General features: G+C 50.2%; 1 protein-coding gene and 1 long non-coding RNA gene across 3 annotated transcripts in view; one reads left to right on the forward strand and one right to left on the reverse strand.

Annotated features, from left to right (window-relative positions):
- Window positions 1-18,311, reverse strand: part of LOC138520815 (uncharacterized) — a 348,850-nt gene that overhangs the window by 46,244 nt on the left and 284,295 nt on the right. The gene's annotated exons all lie outside the window — the stretch shown is intronic.
- The window catches only part of MFSD4A (major facilitator superfamily domain containing 4A), a 339,210-nt gene that overhangs the window by 12,276 nt on the left and 308,623 nt on the right, over window positions 1-18,311 (forward strand). The gene's annotated exons all lie outside the window — the stretch shown is intronic.

Raw genomic sequence — 18,311 nt, forward strand, 5'->3', positions numbered from 1 at the left:
TGCTATGAGGGTGTGAAAAACCCCATAGACCATAAGCACACAAGATAGCCTAAAACACACACTAGCAATCTGTCTAAGAGTGGGAAAAAAGGGTCTCACTCTTAGCAGGAGAAGAAAATAAACCCTTCAAATCCAGCAAAGCTGCTGGGGGACTCTATAGATAAGGGAAATTAGCCTTAGAAGAGAATTCTCCATAACAAATCCCAAGAAAATGTGCTTAATCGGGCCAGCTTCACTTACTTAATCAATCTATGGTCCGTGGGTGGAGATCTACATTATAGGTCTTCTGGCATATATTGCGAACTGGGGAAGGCTCGGATGTTTTCCTTGTCAGTACCCCTGCTGCGTACAGTGCCCTATAGGGATAACCATGCACAAATGTATTAATATAAATCTGTTGTTCGCCCAGATGTCAGATTTTCCCAAAGCGTGTCAGCACTTACTTGCAGGAATTGTAGGCTACTCCTCGCGGTTTGGTTCCACATGCTTCAGGCAAGATGTTTGTTCTCTGTAAAAGACGCCTGCTCATCTAGCTCTTACGTTTTTGTCTGTGTGCGTCTGGCTGCCATTTTGAGTTGGTCTAAGCTTAAACATGGCCGTGCGCTCGCATTTGCGTACATCTTCGTGTGGGCGCCATCTTTAAGGAGTATATAGTTTGCCTATCGTCATGTGTCTTACTTTGCACCTTACTGAAAAAACTCCTTAGATCAGGGTTTTTAAAAAATGTTATTATATTTGATGTGGACCACTTAGAAGAGTGTAAATTATTTCAGCCTTCATTTTATATTATGGCGAGTTAAAGGGGATGGCGTTACCTATGTGCTATTGTTATCCTTGGCACTATTACCAACGATTATCGGTCATCATTAAAGTTTTAGTGAAAAAAGAGGTTCCACTCCACGGCAATATTTAGACCTTCTTTTACAGTACTAAGCTCATAAATCCATCTTTGTCCAAATTCTTGAGGGCTAGATCTCTATCACCACCACGTGGGTGAGCCCTCGATGTTTGGAGCACAAACCAATATAGGTCATTGTGTGAATGCTTTGCTTCTTGGAAGTGGGCTATCAAAGGTTTATCTCTAGTTTGATTTCTAATGGCAGAGCGATGCTCACATACACGTGTTTTCACTGTTCTTTTGGTTTCTCCAATCTAGTAAAAGTTTTTCGACTGGATATGTGTGCACTAAGTTATCACGGAGATTGGGCATTCTCTTGAATGCAGATCTCGGAGTGGTGGGTTTTGAAATCATCTGATTGAATGATTCTCCAGTTTTTTAGGATAATCTTCCTTAGGTCATTCCTCAAGGGAGAGAAGGTGGAAATACATGTCATTCTATCTTCCTGGGATTTCCTTTGTTTGGTTAGGCACATTTCTCGGTTCGTGTTCCGTGCTCGTTTCATGGACCGTTTGACGATTCTAAATGATTTCTAAATTCAGGAAAAAGTGTAAAGGATCATTAACATACGCACAGGGACTCAACGTATCCTAAAGTGAAATACTCACATTTAATTCAACTGGCCTTTCCCAATAGAAAATAATTTACACTACAAATGAGCATCGCCTTTCACAAAATGAATCCTCAATATCCGGAAGAGGAAGAAGAAAACAGCTGGAGGAAATTTTCCTAGAACACTGCTGGCAAAGTATAAAAGGTGTGCACCTTTTAACCCAAATATCTATATTGAAATATTCTATGGAAAGAAAAATACAAGATGTGTGCTTTGGATACACTTTCATGTGGGTTTGTGGGTTAAAATGCTGGTGGGCGAAAACTTAAGCAAGCAAGCTTGTTTGCATGACGTCCCTCAAAAACACCCCTGGGAGATGGAGTTGGCACTGTGAAAAAAGTGTGCAGATGCTGTCAACCCACATGTAATCTCAACTTGTACCCTGAACATCAGCACAGGGCCAGGTAGAACACCTTCAGTCCAGCAACATCTCTTCCCACATGCATGGACCTGGTAAATCATCACAACACATTTGCCCTCTGATCCTTTCCCCTCCTCACCATGATGTTTGGTTTTCAATATGACTCTGTTTTATAAATCAGACTTGAAGAGTACACACATCATAATTAAAGTACTGCAGCAATATAGGAATCCTTATAAAAATATGTTACAAATAGTACAAATGTTGTGTGATTTATAGCCCATCTTGAATACTACGAATACCAGAATGCAACTCCCCAAAATTATTTTAAAAATGGCTTGTAGGCTGTCTTTCAAGACTTAATCATAACAGAAGATAATGTGAAATGGTAACCTTTTGCACCGTTTGACAAATGAATGCTTTATATGCGGGTCAAATCTGACATTCCCCCCCCATGAACCCCAAAACTGTATTTAACACACCAAATACAGACATATGAATACTATTGAGACACAACTCTTTTTTGTCAACATATTTTAATTGCCTCAAAGAAAACAGATTTGGGCAGCAACTCGTGGGTGCGCCCCCTAACTGTGAGGCCCCACGGGTCTGATGAACTGCTGGGGAGGTGGGTGGGCCCCGTGGGTGGGCCCCGTGGGTGGGCCCCCTAACTGTGGGCCCCCACGGGTCTGATGAACTGCTGGGGAGGTGGGTGGGCCCCCTAACTGTGGGGCCCCACGGGTCTGATGAACTGCTGGGGAGGTGGGTGGGCCCCCTAACTGTGAGGCCCCATGGGTCTGATGAACTGCTGGGGAGGTGGGTGGGTCCCTAACTCTGGGGCCCCATGGGTCTGATGAACTGCTGGGGCGGTGGGTGGGCCCCCTAACTGTGAGGCCCCACGGGTCTGATGAACTGCTGGGGAGGTGGGTGGGCCCCCTAACTGTGGGGCCACGTGGGTCTGATGAACTGCTGGGGAGGTGGGTGGGCCCCCTACCTGTGGGGCCCCGTGGGTCTGATGAACTGCTGGGGAGGTGGGTGGGCCCCCTAACTGTGGGGCCCCATGGGTCTGATGAACTGCGGCTGGGGAGGTGGACTGCTGGGGAGGTGGACTACTGGGGAGGTGGGTGGGCCCCCTAACTGTGGGGCCCCGTGGGTCTGATGAACTGCTGGGGAGGTGGGTGGGCCCCCTAACTGTGGGGCCCCGTGGGTCCGATGAACTGCTGGGGAGGTGGGTGGGGCCCCTAGCTATGAGGCCCCACGGGTCTGATGAACTGCGGCTGGGGAGGTGGACTGCTGGGGAGGTGGACTACTGGGGAGGTGGGTGGGCCCCCTAACTGTGGGGCCCCGTGGGTCTGATGAACTGCTGGGGAGGTGGGTGGGCCCCCTAACTGTGGGGCCCCGTGGGTCCGATGAACTGCTGGGGAGGTGGGTGGGGCCCCTAGCTATGAGGCCCCACGGGTCTGATGAACTGCGGCTGGGGAGGTGGGTTGGCCCCCTAACTGTGGGGCCCCATGGGTCTGATGAACTGCTGGGGAGGTGGGTGTGCCCCCTAACTGTGAGGCCCCACGGGTCTGATGGGCTCCTGGGGAGGTGGGTGGGCCCCTGACTGTGAGGCTCCACGGGTCTGATGGGCTGCCGGGGAGGTGGTGGGCCCCTGACTGTGAGGCTCCACGGGTCTGATGGGCTGCCGGGGAGGTGGTGGGCCCCTGACTGTGAGGCTCCACGGGTCTGATGGGCTGCCGGGGAGGTGGTGGGCCCCTGACTGTGAGGCTCCACGGGTCTGATGGGCTGCCGGGGAGGTGGGGGCTGCCGGTGAGGTGGTGGGCCCCTAACTGTGAAGCTCCACGGGTCTGATGGGCTGCCGGGGAGGTGGTGGGTCCCTAACTGTGAGGCTCCACGGGTCTGATGAGCTGCCGGGGAGGTGGTGGGCCCCTGACTGTGAGGCTGCACGGGTCTGATGAGCTGCCGGGGAGGTGGGTGGGCCCCCCTGACTGTGAGGCTCCACGGGTCTGATGAGCTGCCGGGGAGGTGGGTGGGCCCGGGTGGGCCCCTGACTGTGAGGCTCCACGGGTCTGATGGACTGCTGGGGAGGTATTTGTCTCCAGAAGCCCCTCACAGGGGGTTAGAAGCCGACAGCAGGGCCGCTAGAACAGGCACAGAGAAAAGCCCTGTGGCTGGAAGCAGCCCAGCCCTCCTTAGCTCTTATACTCACGGCAGCAGTCGCTGCGGGGCCCCCAAGAGCGCGGATCCTGGGGCGACGGCACCGGCTGCCCGTGCCTCGGGCCGGCTCCGGGCCAAGTGACACACCTGAGAACTACCACACACACCACAACGGGCAAGCCTAGGAGAAAAGGGGCTGTCACACCTCTGCCCGTGTGACGCGGGACCCGATGAGCAACGGTGACTGTGCGCGGCTCTTCCTCGCCCCAGTCCTCGCACCTGGATCCGACACAGAAAGGGGTGCAGAGCCCAGGCCGCAGCATATCAGAGAAGGTGGGATAACATTTCATAGGGTGCAGGTGGGGGGGTCGACATACGCCGCGATAACAGAGGATTTAGATACAGCGAGGCGGCGTAAGTAGGGCGGTGGCCATGTGCCGAGAAGGGGAAAGTAGAGCCTAATCCGCAGTTGGACTCTGCAGATTCTGAGTCAGACTAGTATCGGGTCTGCGCTTCTTCCGCTTCACGTGGACTGCTATCGATCTATCTATATTACACCACTCGCCCGTAGGCCTCTTCCATCCCTCTGCCCCTTCCATCCCTCTGCCTCTGCCTCCCCTCTGCCTCGTCCTTCCCTCTGCCTCTTCCTTCCCTCTGCCTCTTCCTTCCCTCTGCCTCTTCCTTCCTCTGCCTCGTCCTTCCCTCTGCCTCGTCCTTCCCTCTACCTCTTCCTTCCCTCTGCCTCTTCCTTCCCTCTGTCTCCCCTCTGCCACTTCCTTCCCTCTGCCTCTTCCTTCCCTCTGCCTCTTCCTCCCTCTGCCTCGTCCTTCCCTCTGCCTCGTCCTTCCCTCTACCTCTTCCTTCCCTCTGCCTCTGCCGTCCCTCTGCCTCGTCCTTCCCTCTACCTCTTCCTTCCCTCTGCCTCTGCCGTCCCTCTGCCTCTCCCTTCCCTCTGCCTCTTCCTTCCCTCTGCCTCCCCTCTGCCTCTTCCTTCCCTCTGCCTCTTCCTTCCCTCTGCCTCCCCTCTGCCTCTTCCTTCCCTCTGCCTCTTCCTTCCCTCTGCCTCTGCCTCCCCTCTGCCACTTCCTGCCCTCTGCCTCTTCCTTCCCTCTGCCTCTGCCTCCCCTCTGCCTCATCGTTCCCTCTGCCTCTTCCTTCCCTCTGCCTCTTCCTTCCCTCTGTCTCCCCTCTGCCACTTCCTTCCCTCTGCCTCTTCCTTCCCTCTGCCTCTTCCTTCCTCTGCCTCGTCATTCCCTCTGCCTCGTCCTTCCCTCTACCTCTTCCTTCCCTCTGCCTCTGCCGTCCCTCTGCCTCCCCTCTGCCTCATCCTTCCCTCTGCCTCTTCCTTCCCTCTGCCTCTTCCTTCCCTCTGTCTCCCCTCTGCCACTTCCTTCCCTCTGCCTCTTCCTTCCTTCTGCCTCTTCCTTCCTCTGCCTTGTCCTTCCCTCTGCCTCGTCCTTCCCTCTGCCTCTGCCGTCCCTCTGCCTCGTCCTTCCCTCTACCTCTTCCTTGCCTCTGCCTCTGCCGTCCCTCTCCCTCTTCCTTCCCTCTGCTTCTTCCTTCCCTCTGCCTCTTCCTTCCCTCTGCCTCTTCCTTCCCTCTGTCTCCCCTCTGCCTCTTCCTTCCCTCTGCCTCTTCCTTCCCTCTGCCTCTTCCTTCCCTCTGCCTCCCCTCTGCCACTTCCTTCCCTCTGCCTCTTCCTTCCCTCTGCCTCTTCCTTCCCTTTGCCTCTTCCTTCCCTCTGCCTCTTCCTTCCCTCTGCCTCCCCTCTGCCTCTTCCTTCCCTCTGCCTCTTCCTTCCCTCTGCCTCTTCCTTCCCTCCTCTGCCTCTTCCTTCCCTCTGCCTCTGCCTCCCCTCTGCCACTTCTTTCCCTCTGCCTCTTCCTTCCCTCTACCTCTTCCTTCCCTCTGCCTCTGCCTCGTCCTTCCCTCTGCCTCTTCCTTCCCTCTGCCTCCCCTCTGCCACTTCCTTCCCTCTGTCTCTTCCTTCCTCTGCCTCGTACTTCCCTCTGCCTCTTCCTTCCCTCTGCCTCTTCCTTTCCTCTGCCTCTTCCTTCCCTCTGCCTCTTCCTTCCCTCTGCCTCCCCTCTGCCCCTTCCTTCCCTCTGCCTCTTCCTTTCCCCTGCCTCTTCCTTCCCTCTGCCTCCCCTCTGCCTCTTCCTTCCCTCTGCCCCTTCCTTCCCTCTGCCTCTTCCTTCCCTCTGCCTCTGCCTCCCCTCTGCCACTTCCGTCCCTCTGCCTCTTCCTTCCCTCTGCCTCTTCCTTCCCTCTGCCTCCCCTCTGCCACTTCCTACCCTCTGCCTCTTCCTTCCCTCTGCCTCCCGTCTGCCTCGTCCTTCCCTCTGCCTCTTCCTTCCCTCTGCCTCTTCCTTCCCTCTGTCTCCCCTCTGCCACTTCCTTCCCTCTGCCTCTTCCTTCCCTCTGCCTCTTCCTTCCTCTGCCTCGTCCTTCCCTCTGCCTCGTCCTTCCCTCTACCTCTTCCTTCCCTCTGCCTCTGCCGTCCCTCTGCCTCTGCCTCCCCTCTGCCTCGTCCTTCCCTCTGCCTCTTCCTTCCCTCTGACTCTTCCTTCCCTCTGTCTCCCCTCTGCCACTTCCTTCCCTCTGCCTCTTCCTTCCCTCTGCCTCTTCCTTCCTTTGCCTCGTCCTTCCCTCTGCCTCGTCCTTCCCTCTACCTCTTCCTTCCCTCTGCCTCTGCCGTCCCTCTGCCTCGTCCTTCCCTCTACCTCTTCCTTCCCTCTGCCTCTGCCGTCCCTCTGCCTCTTCCTTCCCTCTGCCTCTTCCTTCCCTCTGCCTCTTCCTTCCCTCTGCCTCCCCTCTGCCTCTTCCTTCCCTCTGCCTCTTCCTTCCCTCTGCCTCCCCTCTGCCTCTTCCTTCCCTCTACCTCTTCCTTCCCTCTGCCTCTGCCGTCCCCCTGCCTCTTCCTTCCCTCTGCCTCTTCCTTCCCTCTGCCGTCCCTCTGCCTCTTCCTTCCCTCTGCCTCTTCCTTCCCTCTGCCTCTTCCTTCCCTCTGCCTCTGCCTCCACTCTGCCACTTCTTTCCCTCTGCCTCTTCCTTCCCTCTGCCTCTTCCTTCCCTCTGCCTCTGCCTCCCCTCTGTCTCGTCCTTCCCTCTGCCTCACCAGCCTAACTGGAATTGCACCCCCAATTCCGATTGTTTGGAGCGACCACCTTATCATACCTTTTGTGAGTCTCGCTCCAAGGTGAGTACATGCCACCCGCATCCACCGGACCACACTTGAGAAAAGAAACTGGAAATCCCTCAAAACCAGACTGCAATCTATAAACGGACGCACCACTCTCCTGGACACGCTTGACGTTTTCACCAGAAGAAAGAACTAAGGCACCCCCAAATCAGAGCACAGAAGCACCAGATGCAAAAGAAAATGGCTTCCAGGTGGTTTATGCCCAAGCTCAGAGCCCTGAGGAAAGCAAACAGGAAACTTGAACAAACTTTGAGTAAACAATACAACCAACAGGACAGAATTGCGTACCAATTACGGATATGTCAAAAAAGGGAGCAGGCGCTCCTCTCCAGAAAGAACATGGCATGATAACCTGTTCTGAGATGAGAGTTTGCAGCACACCCTTTTTGCTCACTGTACCTTTCACAGATGGGAAATATCCATTTGCTCACTGTTCTTTTCACAGAGAAGCAATTTCCCCGCATATCAGTCTTTGTCCCAGGGGCAGTCCAGACTCCCTGCTCACTGCTCTTAGAGAGGTGCAGCTTCACCTCACTGATGATGCCCAACTGGCTGAAACACGAGTATGGGGTTGCTGTGGTGCTCTTGTTCAGAGGAGAATTTCCATAGCATTTCGGTGCTGGACTGCCCCTGGGCAGGACAAAGACTGACATGCGGGGACATTTCATCTCTGTGAAAAGAATAGTGAGCCAAAGACTTGGTTGAGACTCTCCCAGAGGCCACCCACCCAAGAACAAGCCAATGGGCTGTGTTCGTGCTGGTAGAGAGTTTCCCAGACCACCCTCTGATGTGCATACCAAGTAACTTTGGGTCTCAACCTAAGTTACTAGGGGAATCCAGACGTGGACCCCTTGCTCACTGTTTCTAGAGAGGCACAGCTCCACCTCACTGATGATGCCCAACTTGGCTGAAACACGTGCATGGGGTTGCTGTGGTGCTCTTGTTCAGAGGAGAATTGCATACCATTTCGCTGCTGGACTGCCCCAGGGCAGGACAAAGACTGACATGCGGGGACATTTCTTCTCTGTGAAAAGAACACTGAGCTAAAGACTTGGTTGAGACTCTCCCAGGGGCCACCCACCCAAGAACAAGCCAATGGGCTGTGTTTGTGCTGGTAGAGAGTTTCCCAGACCACCCTCTGATGTGCATACCAAGTAACTTTGGGTCTCAACCTAAGTTACCAGGGGAATCCAGACGTGGACCCCTTGCTCACTGCTCTTAGAGAGGCACAGCTTCACCTCACTGATGATACCCAACTAGGCCGAAATACGTGTCTTGGGTTGCTGTTGGTATTCTTGTTCAGAGGAGAATTGCCTAGCATTTCGGTACTGGACTGCCCCTGGGCAGGACAAAGACTGATATGCGGGTACAATTCTTCAATGTGAAAAGAACAGTGAGCTAAAGACTTGGTTGAGACTCTCCCAGGGGCCATCCACCCAAGAACAGGTCAATGGGCTGTGCAAGTGCCGGTACAGGGACTCCAAGAACCCCCTCTGTTTTGCAATTACAGATATGGCTCTATAAAGCAGAAACCCCAAAAGCAAAGAAACTGCACTATGCCGAACATATATCAAAAGCAAGTGTTAGGACTGATGTTCTATGCTCTGGCCTGGCGGACAGATGTATAGAAGGCCAACCTATATTGTGACAGGGACAACTCTGGGACGCTGTAAGGCCGTCTAGGCTAAGTTCTTCAGAAGTGGTGAGCTTATAAAGGGCCCACAATGAGATCACATAATGGGAATCACAGATTACACTTAGACAGGATGTATAAAAATACAGGTATTTATTTATGGACGAAACACACTACAGAAAAATGACTACTAGCAGCTAGACTTATCACACAACACTATCAAGCTAAATACATATATACATTCACTTTGGTATGGGACATAATACATATCATAAACTCCTGCAAAGAAAAGGTAAGACAAGTGTTCTGCACTTAAGTTCCACAGAGATGACCCCTAACTAAAACTGTCCAGCCCTAGTTTGCATGGGGCCTTTTAGCCCAATAGTTCTGGTTGCAGCTCCACAGAAGTTAGGATGCAGGAAAAAAATGCAGGTCGGGTCTCTGGGGTCCAGTGAAGGGTTCTTAGAGTTAGGGTACAAGTTAGACTAATGGCCAAAAGTACTCCGAACAGTCAGATGTCTTGTGCAAGCAAGCAATGACAAAGCCAATATTGTTATAAATCTGGTTTATTATAAGCCCATTGACTTATAATGGGAGTCTAGGGGTAGTTTAGAAACTCTGTGATTTACCCCCCATACTCCGATTCTTCCCCAGACTTGGCAGAACAAAGGAAGACTGTCCGACATTGCTTTTCCCGCTGAAATTTGCAGTCCTCGGCTCCTAGGGGTTGCAGGTTCGAGCTGAACTCCGGTTGGTGTCTTTTACTGTTGCAAGGACTCTCGGTCGAAGAACTGCAGAAAAAACTCGATGTTGCACCGCTCTCAGGACTGGACTAGGGTCAGGTAAGCTATGTTGGACGGTGGTCACCGCAGCAGAGGAATGCAAAAGGGCTCAGCAGCCACAGTCAGACTGGCCCTCCTATCTTGGTACCCTTGATGCTAGGACACAGACATTTCGCAGGAAGTAGTCTTATAGGGCCAGCTGAGAAGCCCCCATGTTTCAGGCCGAAACTCAGTACGGTGACACCGGCAGCACGGCAGCACGGTAGCCCAAAAACAAAGCTGGTGAGTCACATGACGGCTCCAGGGCATTTCCGAAGGCTTCCTTTGGCAGGACACTGAGCCTATGTTGGGAATGGATAGTCCCTCCACTCCAAGGGTAGTAGCTCCTTCACAAGAATACTAAAGATCACAAGTACGACAGGGCTCCTCCAAGACAGCAGCAGATGTTGGTTGCCAGGCATCCTTCAGTCGGGTCTGAGGTTTCTTTGCAGGTCTCACAGCTGGACAGGATACTTTGCTCCTTCAGGTTTCTCCAGGATCTCTGAAAAATGGGTGCAGGGGTCCTCTTCTTATCCTAAAAGCCAGGTGGGAGCTGAAACTCCCACTAGCCAATAGCAGGACTAGCCCCCACACACACCCCAGCAGTGGTCCAATCAGGACCACTGGTGGGAACATTTATGCATACCCCTTAGACACACTGAAACCAGTTTGTGGATTGGGGTCAGACAGACGCAGCCCACATCCTGCCAGCAAACACACACAGCTCTTCAGTAGCCCGCCAAAAGATTTCGCTTTCCCGCGCACTGAAAATCCTTATAAGGATTTTCCTGGCCTCTCAGACCAGGCTAAAGAACAAGATGACAAAAGAACACACGAAAAGCCACCGGTAGTAGCCAAACGTGGTAAAGGCGGCAGAGCTAAAACAAAAATCCCCAAAAAGTGGGGAAAAGTCACTGCTGCCACCAGCTTATGCTTTTTGCACACATAGAGTAACCAACAATCCTCTGAGTGTTTGTTAGTCTAGGGCAAAACAAAAATGCACCCCATTGCACTGCAGTGTACGTTGCATTGTGCAATGATAAAAAGTGACCACAAGTGATACAAAAGTTACCAAAAGTACTAACATAGTAACACGACTAAGGTTTCCCAGTACTGACAGCCTGAAGGACATGTCAGTTTCCCCATAACATATGAGCAAAGGCCAATTCAGTGCCTGCAAAAAGTACAGGTCAGATAAAAAAATTAAAGCTAAATGTTTGGGGTTTCCCTAAAGATGGAAGGAAAGGTGCAGTAAAGCGAAATCTTTCCTAACAGCAAGCAGCACACAGGAAGAGACGTTCAACATCACCAAAGAGATCAGAAACCAGACATCTTGCAATAACGTCCCCACTCCCCTGACGAAAATCTGTGCTGACCTTGCAAACTACTTTAAAAACAAAGTCATAAACATTCAGCAAGTGATCAACGCTATGCACAAGCACGTAGGCAACAATATCACCCAGGAGCCAACCCCAGAGGCAACCGCAATAGAGAACTACTTCACACCCATCTCCCCAGAAGGCATCACTGACTGGAGAAAGAAAACAACAATGCCAGCTCGCCAGACACCCCTGCCCACCAGACATCTACAAGAACATCCTCAGCAAAGAGACATCTGCAAAATACTTCTGCAACCTCATAAACTATTCGCTGGAAACAGGAGCAGTACCTAGGAGTTTCAAAGCTGCCTACGTTAAACCATTACTCAAAGATCCCTCAGGGAACACGGACAACCCAACCAACTTAACGGCCTATATCAGACATCCCTTACTCAGCCAAACTGCTAGAAACCTAGGCATAAGGGCATATCCTGACACACGTGGAAACCAACCACCCACTGGACCAGACACATGTCGATTTCATACTTATGAGAGGAGATTAATCAGCAGTACTCTCCATCTGGGACGATCTAAAAATGAACACTTACCCCAACATGACTTCCGCCGTGATACTATGAGACCTTTCTGCAGCGTTGGACACAGTTAATCATGCAACCTTCACAAGAAGCTGGGATAAGCAATACCGCACTACATTGGATGAAATCATTTCTGACAGAAAGAATGGAACCTGTGGGGTTCACAAGGCTCAGCCATCTCACTAACCACTCTTCATCATTTACATGACCACACTCATGAAACTCATCAAAGGACACATGCTACAACTATGCAGATGATACTCAAACCAGCTACAAAATTGATACCAGCAAGGGCATGGACCAACCCATTGTCAACTGCATCTAACAAATGAATGCAAATGAATGGGGAACAGCAACAGCCTTAAAGTCAGCCAGACAAGTAGCAACAGCTTTAAACTCACCCAGACAAAACCAAAACCATCATCATGCCCAACAACCGCTCTATACAAACGCATAACCATGGCCTGCTGAAATGGGAGCCAGACTGGAAGCATCCTCACTATACAAGCGCATAAACCACGGCCTGCTGAAATGGGAGCCAGACTGGAAGCATCCTCTCTATACAAGCGCATAAACCACGGCCTGCTGAAATGGGAGCCAGACTGGAAGCATCCTCACTATACCAGCGCATAAACCACGGCCTGCTGAAATGGGAGCCAGACTGGAAGCATCCTCACTATACAAGCGCATAAACCACGGCCTGCTGAAATGGGAACCAGACTGGAAGCATCCTCTCTATACAAGCGCATAAACCACGGCCTGCTGAAATGGGAACCAGACTGGAAGCATCCTCACTATACAAGCGCATAAACCACGGCCTGCTGAAATGGGAACCAGACTGGAAGCATCCTCTCTATACAAGCGCATAAACCACGGCCTGCTGATATGGGAACCAGACTGGAAGCATCCTCTCTATACAAGCCCATAAACCACGGCCTGCTGAAATGGGAACCAGACTGGAAGCATCCTCTCTATACAAGCGCATAAACCACAGCCTACTGAAATGGGAACCAGACTGGAAATGGGAGCCAGACTGGAAGCATCCTCACTATACAAGCGCATAAACCACGGCCTGCTGAAATGGGAACCAGACTGGAAGCATCCTCTCTATACAAGCGCATAAACCACGGCCTGCTGATATGGGAACCAGACTGGAAGCATCCTCTCTATACAAGCGCATGAACCACGGCCTGCTGAAATGGGAACCAGACTGGAAGCATCCTCTCTATACAAGCGCATAAACCACGGCCTGCTGAAATGGGAACCAGACTGGAAGCATCCTCTCTATACAAGCGCATAAACCACAGCCTACTGAAATGGGAACCAGACTGGAAATGGGAGCCAGACTGGAAGCATCCTCACTATACAAGCGCATAAACCACGGCCTGCTGAAATGGGAACCAGACTGGAAGCATCCTCTCTATACAAGCGCATAAACCACGGCCTGCTGATATGGGAACCAGACTGGAAGCATCCTCTCTATACAAGCGCATGAACCACGGCCTGCTGAAATGGGAACCAGACTGGAAGCATCCTCTCTATACAAGCGCATAACCAGACTGGAAGCATCCTCTCTATACAAACTCATAAACCATGGAAGCATCCTCTCTATACAAGCGCATAAACCACGGCCTGCTGATATGGGAACCAGACTGGAAGCATCCTCTCTATACAAGCGCATGAACCACGGCCTGCTGAAATGGGATTCAGACTGGAAGCATCCTCTCTATACAAGCGCATAACCAGACTGGAAGCATCCTCTCTATACAAACTCATAAACCATGGAAGCATCCTCTCTATACAAGCGTATAAACCACGACCTGCTGAAATGGGAACCAGACTGGAAGCATCCTCTCTATACAAACGCATAAACCACAGCCTCCTCTCTATACAAGCGCATAAAGCACGGCCTGCTGAAATGGAAACCAGACTGGAAGCATCCTCTCTATACAAACTCATAAACCACAGCCTACTGAAATGGGAACCAGACTGGAAGCATCCTCTCTATACAAGCGCATAACCAGACTGGAAGCATCCTCTCTATACAAACTCATAAACCATGGAAGCATCCTCTCTATACAAGCGTATAAACCACGACCTGCTGAAAAGGGAACAAGACTGGAAGCATCCTCTCTATACAAGCGCATAAACCATGGCCTGCTGAAATGGGAACCAGACTGGAAGCCTCCTCTCTATACAAACGCATAAACCACAGCCTCCTCTCTATACAAGCGCATAAACCACGGCCTGCTGAAATGGGAACCAGAACTGTAAGCATCCTCTCTATACAAACGCATAAACCATGGAAGCATCCTCTCTATACAAGCGCATAAACCACGGCCTGCTGAAATGGGAACCAGACTGGAAGCATCCTCTCTATACAAGTGCATAAACCACGGCCTGCTGAAATGGGAACCAGACTGGAAGCATCCTCTCTATACAAGCACATGAACCATGGCCTGCTGAAATGGGAACCAGACTGGAAGCATCCTCTCTATACAAGCGCATAAACCACGGCCTGCTGAAATGGGAACTTGTAAACCACGGCCTGCTGAAATGGGAACCAGACTGGAAGCATGGGAACCAGACTGGAAGCATCCTCTTTATAAAAGCACATAAACCACGGCCTCCTCTCTATACAAGTGCATAAACCATGGCCTGCTGAAATGGGAACCAGACTGGAAGCATCCTCTCTATACAAGCGCATAAACTACGGCCTCCTCTCTATACAAGAGCATAAACCATGGCCTGCTGAAATGGGAACCAGACTGGAAGCATCCTCTCTATACAAACGCATAAACCACGGCCTCCTCTCTATACAAGCGCATAAACTACAGCCTGCTGAAATGGGAATCCAAAGTAATAAAACATCTCAGAAATTCTGATGGACAATTACCTAACACTGGAAACTCAAGTCAACGCAACAGTAAAGAAATGCTTCTGCCACATAAGTACAATCAAGTGTATATTACCCATCCTCACCTTAGCACACAGAAAACTTGCCAGTATCTCTCTCACCATGTCAAGAAGAAACTATGCCACTAGTGTCTACCTTGGAATGTCAGACTAACCTCACAAAACACTGCCATGTATCCAGAGCACAGCAGCAAGACCCCCCTAATACTCAGCAAAAGAGAACACATCACCCCGGCACTGAGATCACTACACTGGCTACTAGTCAAGAAAAGGATCTATTTCAAAACACTTTGCATCGTTCACAGAGTAATTCATGGCCACAGAGCAGAATTCCTACAGGACAAAATCTACACCTATGAACCAAAAAGGACCCTCGGTCTAGAAGTGGCATAAGTGTTGAGCAAAAACAATATTTGAAAATTAAATATGGTGGATCAGCCTTTTCAAACATCTCAACAAAACGATTGAAACTCCCTACTAAAGGGAATACGTACAATAAAGGAACACCTGACCTTCATGTAAGCACTAAAAACATGACCCTTTGGTCTGCCAACCAAACTCGCCAAACCATGACCCGTGGTCAAAGAGAAGCATGCAGCTTTAATGCAAAGAGGTACAGCGGGTTTTAGCGCTAGATTCCTGGGTCAGAGTGAAAGAGAGACCCATTTCATTAACCATCGCACAATGGGTTTCAGCTTCCTCAACAAACAACTGATGCCACAATGATCCAGCCCTAAACCCTGGTTCGACGTCCTTTCCCTTTTCCCCACTAACCCTACTTAAACTCTCCATAGTCCTGCAAACTAGGGTCGATTCGAAATTTGGCAAATTCTCACTGAAGCCTGTGATTTGCTATTACGAATGTAAACTTGTGCCTAAGCTGATGTACGGTATAGGGACTCGTCCCCTTCGTATGCTGGATTATTTACCTGTTATTGAGGCCAAGATATGGAAAAGAACCTTAAGTTTACCACACTCTCTTCCAGGTGATGCTATCAGATACGTATTGGGGATTGTGTGCTTAAGATCGAGAGCTTATTGGAGGTTCCTATCAACATTTTATGTCCAACAGAGGAGTCTCAATACATGGACTTTAAACTTATCCTACAAGATCAATGCTGCGTCTGGATTCAGTCTGTCTATGAGCTGTGTATTGTTATTCTTGATAAAATCTGCAGTCTTACAGCCGAATTAGTACACAGTCCGGTAAAGGTGAAGATATTATTATATCAAGAGGATTGGAGTAGCACTTTGGAGTCTATGCACTCCTATCCCTCGTTAATACACTTGAGGGGAGATCATAAAAACTGGGAACCTTAGCTCAGTTCTTAAGTGCTTATCCAGACAACCCAACAAGGTCCATTTTCCTTCGTTTTCACTGGAGCTGATTCTTTCTAAGCAGATTCTGGTAAAATACGGCATAATTACATTGGATCAAGCATCATGGCGTCTTTGCAATTTGGCAGGACATTGTGAATCACTCAACACTGATTGATAGCATGTAAGGCACTCTCAAATCTGCGACTTTTGTACTTAAAGAATTTCTTTTCAATTCAATATTGGAAGTGAGGATAATCGAGCGTGGTCCACATGTTTGGCTGGGTGGACCACCTCAGCTGTAATTGCAGTTACAGGATTTAGAAAATCTCTGAAATTGGGTGCGTTGTTTTATGACCAAAGTTAAAATGGTGTTTTAATATGTTAGTACCTTTGAAGATCATCTATGTTGGTATGTGATGAAATGTATTGATGAATTTGACAGTGAAATTAATTGCTTTCATTGTTTTTAGGTATATAACATTGCATTTTATAGTGTATTCTTTCATCTCTATGTAATGTCTGTAATGTGTGTTTGTATTCCTCCATTCTCATTGTACTGTATGACATTTTATTCAAGGTTGAATTTATTTTTAACCATAAAATTAATTTAAAAAAAGAAAACAAAATAGTCCTGCAAACACACCATGCCGACAAACTACATCACCCTCGTATGGCAACCACAGCAAACCACAACCACACAGACACCAAACAGCAAAACTCCATTCGTCCTCCAATTAACTCACATAACTGCAACACAGAAAGTACCACTGCTCGCTCCACAGGCACTCAGAGGCCTTCCACAAGAACTCATTTATATGCACTCCCACCGACCACCACCTCACAGCAAACCCACACACACTGACCAGTTTTTCCAAACCGAAACTACCAACATAACAGCAAAAGCACTCATGCACTCTCCCTCTCCTCCCAATAACAAACCCACCATTCCTCTTTTCTTCCTCTTTTCTTTAAAAGATCCATTTAGAATTTCAAAGAGCATACACGTAAATCAGCACATCTGAGTGGTCCACGTCAGCAGAGATCTCGATGTATGATCGTTCTACATTCCAATTGGTCCATGTAGGTTCCAATCAAATTGCTCTGTGGATCATTGAGTGGAATTGTCAAATGGCCTGCTTCTGAATAGGACATAGCGGGGCTAACCCCAACCGTGGCCCCCCTACCAAGTAATACATCATACACATTGTCCACACATAATGGGATGAGACCGGAAAAACATATTACATTTTATTGGAAAACACATGGTCACTTTCTCAGAGTCATCCTAACGGGCAGTCCTAGCCCTACTCGGGGCACAAGTAGGACTGGCTGAAAAGTCACATCCTTTCCCGGGTGGCTCTGCCAATCCCCTTGTTACACATTCCCATTAAAAACCGGTGAGCCCTTCTCACTTCCGTTTCCGCTCTTGCGAGAATGTCCCCCCTGGTCTCCGACTGCCAGTTCAGTCACTCCCATATTGTTTCAATGGAGCGAACAAGGCCACTGCATCAGTTGTTGAGGAGTCCCAACCGTCCCTAGTGGTATCAGTGCCCATCTCACTGCATCCTGGCTGATGCAGCCAGCTGGTATAGCTTGCGGCATGACCGCAGCATGCCTCCTTCTCTAGGATGGTCCTTGTAACTCTGACACGCTTTGGGGGTGGCCCCACTGCAACCTCCAATGCCCCCACTAGATAGCATCCTGTCGCCCTACTACTTAGGTATCATGAGCATCCTTGCCCTTTCAGTACTCCTGACATACCACTCAGAAACCCCTAGTTGTCCTCGTCATACTGGCAAAACAGCAACCATAGCGAGATCTAATGGATCTTCATCGTCCCAATCGCCTGTTCCTGAAGAAAACCAATGCTCCAAGCGCGTCTCCATACCACCGCCGGGGACACCTGTTACTCCTGGTCTTATCACTTATTGGGTGGCCCATTGATATTTTCGGGAAGTAACTCTCAAACCCTGTGTTGAGCGTAGCCCTGGATCTCTCACCCTTTGATGAGCAGTCCGCCTGTACTCAAATATTCTCCCATACTTACTTCCGGGTGACCCACGGCCTTCCCCGGGCAGCCCGGGTAGCCGTTTGCCCTAACCGCTCATCCGCTCAAGCGTCCCATTGCTAGTCACTGCCAGCCATTTACCGTTAGGCACCTCCTCACAGGACGTCATGTATTTCTGCTGCTACATGGACCCGCTCCGGGCACTTGTGTCTGCTTGCGGCAGTCCCAGAGCGTTGGGTCCAGTCCAAGCACCCGTCAACTGCTCCCCTTTCTCAACGACACTACGGATCGTCTTTCTGGGAAGTACACTCACAAACCATGTGTCTTACCTCACATGCACAAGCCCACCTTACCCGTGCTGCTCTTACCAACCACGCTGAGCTGTTGCCACACTGAATCACTTTCCCGGCGACCCTCTCCTCTGTCCTTTGATACTGTGATACAAATTCCCAAATAAGTAGTTT

The sequence above is a fragment of the Ambystoma mexicanum genome, chromosome 13 (assembly GCF_040938575.1).
Source record: "Ambystoma mexicanum isolate Mex_15411 chromosome 13, UKY_AmexF1_1, whole genome shotgun sequence".
Lineage (NCBI taxonomy): Eukaryota > Metazoa > Chordata > Amphibia > Caudata > Ambystomatidae > Ambystoma > Ambystoma mexicanum.